The sequence below is a fragment of the Garra rufa genome, chromosome 15, assembly GCF_049309525.1.
Source record: "Garra rufa chromosome 15, GarRuf1.0, whole genome shotgun sequence".
NCBI lineage: Eukaryota > Metazoa > Chordata > Actinopteri > Cypriniformes > Cyprinidae > Garra > Garra rufa.
This window is the reverse complement of record NC_133375.1, coordinates 10642336-10649957: the sequence shown is the minus strand read 5'-3', so window position 1 is coordinate 10649957 and position 7622 is coordinate 10642336.

Genomic DNA, 7622 nt, shown 5'->3' with positions numbered 1-7622 from the left:
CGAGAATAGACGAAAATGTTAGTGGGTGGTCCGTCAGATGTTTAAAATGCATGACATTTCTGCTCATTGTGCATGCCAATTAAAACCGAAAAAAGTATCTGCCACTATGGCAAGCCATTTTAGCATTAAATACTCTTTGCCATACTACTATGGCAAGCCGTTTTAGCATTCCATCCTTGTTTGTCTTTTATGTTTTAAAACATTCCTTCATTATTGTAATTATTGGTAAAAATAGTCGATCCGGAAGCTCACATTGTGTTGAACTATAGATCTGCTATTTTCAGAACTTATAAGTGACACTACCCAACAGCAAAATACTTACTGACCTACATTAATTTGTTAAAAGACTACTTTTTCCCCTTTTTTTGACTAAAACTAGACTAAAACCTTTTTGAATTTTCATCGACTAAAACTAGACTAAAACGTTCTTGACTTTTCATCGACTAAAATTGGACTAAAACTATCACATATAGAAGTGACTAAAATTTGACTAAAACTAATAACCATTTTAGTCCAAAAGACTAAGACTAAGACTAAATCTAAGATGGTTGTCAAAAACAACACTGCTTCCAAACACTCCAGAAGCTATTACTGAAAGCTTATCATGGCCTTTTTAATAATGGAAGCCCCAAATCTTGAGGCTCTGCGGTCTATTGCTGAGCCCCTACCAAAGTGTTCCGAGTCTCTTGGATACCTTGCATTTGCTTCTGAAGGTGACCAATATCTCCCTCTACATGCTTGCGTTTATGAGCTTGTTTACATTACCCTGATTCATTGGGAACAGTTTTAATCAACTCAACAAGCGAAAAACAGAAGCTCTCTGCTGTTGGTTTGTGGACAGTCATGGCTAAGACAAAGGAGCTCACTGAGGACCTGCGGCTGCGCATTGTGGCTGCTCAAAAGTCAGGAAAGGGCTATAAGACCATATCTAAATGTTTTGAAGTTCCAGTGGCTACAGTGCAAAGTATTATTAAAAAATACAAGACATTCAACACTGTGAAAATCTCAGAGGAAGTGGTCGGAAGCCAAAATGGACGTGCTGGTCAGGAGGATAGTGAGAGAGGTAAAAAAGAATTCAAGGATCACCATCAAGGCCATCCTGATGAATCTGGGCTCTGTTTGTGGCAAAATCTCAAGGCAGACAGTCCAACGGACACTGCACAGCGTCTAGGTTACGAAGGTAACCCTCGTTCCCTGAAGGAGGGAACGGAGACGTTACATATGGGAACTCGCTTGAGAGTCCAATCATCTCTGAGCCTTATTCAAAAGGCCAATGAAAATTGGCGAGTGGCATTTGCATGCCAAGCCACGCCCCGTACATACGGTTATATAAGATGGCGGCATGCAGCCAGTCATTCAGGTTTTTGCTGAAGAGCCGGATCGAGCCGGCGTCAGCGCGACGCCAGGGTCGTGGCAGGGGATGTAACGTCTCCGTTCCCTCCTTCAGGGAACGAGGGTTACCTTCGTAACCTAGACGTTCCCCTTCAGTCGTTTCACTACGACATTACATATGGGAACAGACCCTATAGAACAGGCCACAACCCTGACGCCGCGTTACGCACAACCCCACGTGCTGACAGGCGGACGTGTCAGCAGATGGAAATTGTAACGTAACCTTCCCAACGCCCTGAGGGCCAATAGGAGGGGCCCTACAGGGATGCCAGTTGTACTGAAGCATGGGTTGGGGGGGAAATGAGAATAATTCAATACATCCATAAAGCTTCTTAGGGATACACGAGGGAAACAGTGGTCTCCTCCGCTGGAATATTGAAAAAAATACAGTCACAAACTGTGGGGCGAAAGAGACCCAGGCAGGATCACAGTCAGGGACTACTCCGCATCTAGGCCTGACTGCGGGGCATGGAGGACCCAAGGTTCGCCGGAGGGAACATGCTGGGAAATGGCGCACGGATCCACGTGGGAATGGTGCAGCAAGCCGACACCAGCCATCCTCCCGCTCACCTGAAGTCTTATGTTAAGACACGGGAGGATATGGCCTCTACGCGGAGGTTGTAGAACCTAGCGAAGGTATTAGGTGTCGCCCAGCCCGCAGCTCTACAGATATCTGCTAGTGAGGCGCCATGAGCCAACGCATAGGATGAGGCAACACTCCTGGTGGAGTGGGCATGAACACCTAAGGGGCATGGCTCTCCCTGGTATAGATAAGACAGGGAGATGGCTTCTACCACCCAATTGGCCAACCTCTGTTTGGAGCCAGCATTCCCTTTCTGCTGACCTCCGAAGCAGACAAGAGCTGCTCGGTGTGTCTGAAGGGCCGAGTACGGTCTACGTAAACATGCAGAGAACGAACAGGGCACAGCAGCGCAGAAGCTGGGTCTGCCTCCTCCGGGGCAGAGCTTGCAGGTTCACCACCTGATCGCGGAAGGGCGTGGTGGAACCTTGGGCACATATCAAACTCAAGGCACTTTTCGTTGACAGAGAAGGCTTGTAGGTCCCCTACCCTCATGATGGAGGCCAGTGCGGTCAGGAGCGCTGTCTTAAGAGACAGGAATTTTAGCTCAACTGACGCAAGTGGCTCAAATGGGCCTCCCGTAGGCCGCGGAGGGCGACGGAGAGATCCCAAGAGAGGGTACGAGGTGCGGTCTGGGAGGGTTAATCCTCCTTGCACCTCGCAGGAACCTCACAATGAGTTGGTGCTTACCCAGGGATGTTCCATCTACTGCATCGTGATACGCTGCAATTGCAGCAACGAAGGGGACAGCCTGCGCTCCAACCCTCTTTGCAGGAAGGAAAGCAGTACTGCAATCGTGCATCTCTGTGGTCCTCTCCTCGAGAGGAACACCAGTCAACGAACAGACCCCACCTCAGTGCATAAGCCTGCCTCATAGAGGGAGCTCGGGACTGAGCAATGGTATTAACCACGGCCTGGGGGAGGCCGGCGAGGTCTGACGCGTCCCGTCAGGAGCCAGACATGCAGGTTCCACAGGTCGGGACGCGGGTGCCAGATTGTGCCCATCCCCTGAGAAAGAAGGTCTTTCCTCAAGGGGATCTTCCAGGGAGGGGCTGCCATGAGGAAATAAGTGCTGGAAACCAGGTCCGGGTGAGCCAGTGTGGCGCAACCAACAAGACCTTCTCCTCGTCCTCCCTGATCTTGCACAGGGTCTGTGCAAAGAGGCTCACTGGGGCAAAGGCGTACTTGAGCCCCGGAGGCCAGTTGTGTGCCAGTGCGTCTCTGCCGAGGGAAGTCTGGGTCAGAGAATAAAAGAGCTGGCAGTGGGAGGTTTCGGGGAGGCGAACAGATCTATCGGAGCCTGGCCGAAACGACTCCAAATCAGCTGGACTGTCTCGGGGTGGAGTCGCCATTCTCCAGGGTGGGTGGACTGCCGTGAGAGCTGATCCACTGCACGGTTGAGTTCCCTGGTATGTGAATGGCCCGTAGCAATTTCAGCCACGTTTGACTCCAAAGGAGCAGACGGCGGGCGAGTTGTGACATGCGAGGAGAGCGGAGACCGCCCTGGCGATTGATATACGCACGGTCGCAGTGCTGTCGGTGCGAACAAGCACGTGTTTCTGACGCAACGTCGATCGGAAGCGACGAAGGGCCAGAAGCACAGCCAACAACTCGAGGCAATTGATGTGCCACTGCAGTCGAGGTCCTGTCCAAGAGCCCGATACTGCCTGCCTGTTGCATAAAGCACCCAACCCGTGATGGAGGCATCTGTGTAAACTACAACATGCCTGGACACCTGTCACAAGGGCACACCGGCCCGAAGGAAGGCAGGGTCTGACCTTGGGCTGAATAGGCGGCGACACTGCAGGGAAACGCCAATCCAGAATGTGCCACGGTGCCATGCCCGTCTCGGTCGTGTAACCAGCGCTGAAGCGGTCTCATATGAAGCAAGCCCAGCTGCAGCTGCCATATTCCCCAGGAGCCTCTGAAATGTTTTGAGAGGAACCGCTGTCTTGTGTTTGAATAAGTCCAGACATCTCAGTACTGACTGAGCGCACTCGTTTGTGAGGCGGGCTGTCATGTTGACCGAGTTCAGCTCCACACAGAGAAAAGAGATCCTCTGCACTGGGGAGAGTTTGCTCTTTTCTCAGTTGACCTGAAGGCCCAAATGGCCGAGGTGCTGAAGCACAAGGTCCCTCTGTTCGCACAACAGGTCTCGCGAGTGAGCTATGAGAAGCCAGTCGTCGAGATAGTTGAGAATGCGAAGGCCCGACTGCCAAAGAGGGGTTAGGGGTGCCTCCGCGACTTTCGTGAAGACGCGGGGAGAGAGGGACAGGCCAAATGTTTTGCAGATGTTTGGCAGCTTTCTTGCGAGAACCTTTGGCTGGGTCCCTGAGAGGCGGGCGGTGCCGCTCTCTTGCAGCCAGCTCTGCGCCGGGCTGCCAGCCTGGCTTCATGGACCTCGATGGGGGTAGGAGCTGGGGTTGTTTTCGGAGCCGCAGGGGGGCTCCCTCGGCGACGGGCAGGCGGAGGCAGGGCCACCGGCAGCGGGATTGTAGCTTTGTGGCAGGGCAAGATGTGTTTGATGGCTCCGTCTGCTTCTGGACTGCCGAGAACCGTTGGGCGAAGTCCTCGAAAGTGTCGCCGAATAGGCCGCTCTGGGAGATGGGAGCGTCGAGAAAGCGAGCTTTGTCGGCGTCTGCCATCTGAGTCAGATTGAGCCATAGATGTCGCTCCTGGACCACAGTTCCTGGCGCGGAGTTCCTGCATCATCTCTTGGTCGGGACCACCCTCATGCAGCTGTTTTAGTGCCTGCGCCTGGTAGACCTGTAAGGTGGCCATGGCAAGCAAGGCGGAAGCAGCTTGTCCAGCAGCGCGATACACGTGGCCCGCGAGAGCGGTCGAGCGCTCACACACTCTGGAGGGTAGATGCGGCCGGTAAATCCCCCGTTGCCTCGCCACGGCGGCCGAAAAGCATTGACGGCTTAACGACGAGCCGCGGGGCACCGAGGGGAGCCGACTTGCAAAAGAACAGCGGTTCACAGTGAACGCATGAACCATCCGTAAACTCTGCCTCAGCATGCTCTAAGCCCAGGCATGTGAGGCAGTGTTCATGTCCGTCCTCAGAGGTGAGGAAACTGCCACATCCAGCAGCGCACGGCCGGAAAACCATTCTGAAAAGAACGTTTTACACAGCCATGAGAAATTGCTCTTTTAGTCCTGGTCTGCCCAGGGAGGGAACCGCGGCACTCCGTGCACTCAATGGGGCTCGCTTGCTGGAGAGCAGGAGGCTTTTTGATGGCCGTAAAAACGGCCGCCCGCAGGATACCGCTGACGGCTGCCAAACACTCTTTTTAGACTCTTTCAGATGGCAGCACGTCAGCGGAGAAGAGCTGTTTCGAAGCAGGAACGTAGTAATTTTTTTGTTTTGGCTCGAGCGATCAGAGAGGCTCTGAAGCAAAAATCTAAATGACTGGCTGCATGCCGCCATCTTATATACCCGTATGTACGGGGCGTGGCTTGGCATGCAAATTTCCACTCGCGAATTTTCATTGGCCTTTTGAATAAGGCTCAGAGATGATTGGACTCTCAAGCGAGTTCCCATATGTAATGTCGTAGTGAAACGACTGAAGGGGAACACTGGGTTCCACGGACGCAGACCAAGATGGACACCACTTCTCTAGATAAGGCACACAAAAGCCTGCTTGGCCTTTGCAAATGCTCATCTGGACAAAGAAGAAGACTTCTGGTCTTCTGTTTTATGGTCAGATGAAACAAAAATTTAATTGTTTGGCCACAATGATGTAGCCTTCATTTGGCATAACAAAAGGGAGAAGCCTTCAACCCTAAGAACACCATCCCCACTGTCAAACACGGTGGTGGGAACCTAATGTTTTGGGGGTGTTTTTCAGCCGGTGGACCAGGGAATCTAATCACAGTAAATAGCACCATGAAAAGGAGCAATACATCCAAATTCTCAACAACAACATCAGGCAGTCTGCAGAGAAACTTGGCCTTGGGCACCAGTGGACATTTCAGCATGACAACGACCCAAAACACACAGCAAATTGGTGAAGAAAGGGGTTCTATTTTGCTTTTTCACTTTTTGAACTTTAGCCAGTGTGCGGTGTGTATGTTTGGGCATGAAAAACATCTATAAAGTTACAAATCTCAAAGTCCACTTCAAAGGGAGATATTTAGTTTTAAAAATTCCCTTTTTAAAAACTACAACGAACTGCTTGTTTGGACGACAGCATTTGTTTTCCGCATACAATAATGTCACAACGCGGTATCCCGCCTATGGAAATTCAAATCGTTGGGTTGGGGGATTCACCTAAATTTAGCAATGTATTATGGACAGCCACTTCTGGGATGCTTCAGCGAGCCGCAGGGTGGCTCACATAAATACGAACATTGACCGGCGACCGAAAAAGTGTCCGTGAACTGCTCCCGGAATCTGTGCTGAAGCAGCGCCGTCCACGTGTGTGGTATAGCGGGTCGAAACACAAGCAGAGCCGCGGCTGCTATATACCACAAATATAACACAAATATGTAAACAGAGTGACAATCATCCGTGGACGCTTCGGAGCCACGCCATAGACGTGTGCAGTGTGTGGTAAGAGATTTAATCATCATACAGTGTAGATAGCTTCACTAGCCTTATGCTAAAGCTGGTTTCAGACATGTAAATAGTTAAATACATTAGTACAAGAAAGATAACCATTGTATCGGCGATCTCGCAGGCAGGCAGACCAACAATACTGTAGCATTTTATTTACTCACCCTTCATGCATCCTTCTTTCAGACAAATGCAATTGGAGTTATATTAAAAATAATTCTGGCTCTCCCAAGCTTTAGAACTGAACTGCATAGACAAGTGTTTCTCTCCATCAGTCCAAAACAAGTCAATCCATAATAAAAAGTGTCTCGCATGGCTCCGTGGGGGGTCAGTAAAAGCCTCCTTTAGCGATCCAATGTGTTTTTTAGGAAAAATATCCATATTTAAAACATAAGAATCACTTTAATCTAGTTTGCTGCTTTGTGGAGGGGCGTGACAGTACTATACGCTGTCTAAGCTGTTCGCCAATTGCAACGCAGTGGGACTGCTAACCAATCATTTGGTTTTTCGGAAGGCTAAACCCGGAACTAATCGAGCCATTTGTGCCAGCCTGGGAATAAAGCCATTGTAATAATGTAAATTATGTGAAATATTATGTGTTTTTCAAACCACCAAACATGAGAGCATGTTCTAGTACACCCCCAAAACAAAATAAAGATTTTGTAAAAGAGCATAATAGGACCCATTTAACGTTTTGCAGTGGCCCAGCCAGAGTCCTGACTTAAATCCAATTGAGAATCTCTGGAGGGATCTAAGATCATGGTGATGGCAAGGAGACCCTCCAACCTGAAAGAGTCGGATCACGTCGTTAAATATGAATGGGCAAAAATACCAGTGGAGACATGCAAAAAGCTGGTCAGCAATAATAGGAAGCGTATGAATATATATATTCACTATAAATATACATATATATTCACTTGCCAAAATATATATATATATATATATATATATATATATATATATATATATATATATATATTATTCACTATAAATATACATATATATTCACTTGCCACAATAAATATATATATATATATATATATATATATATATATATATATATATATATATATATTCACTATATATATACAT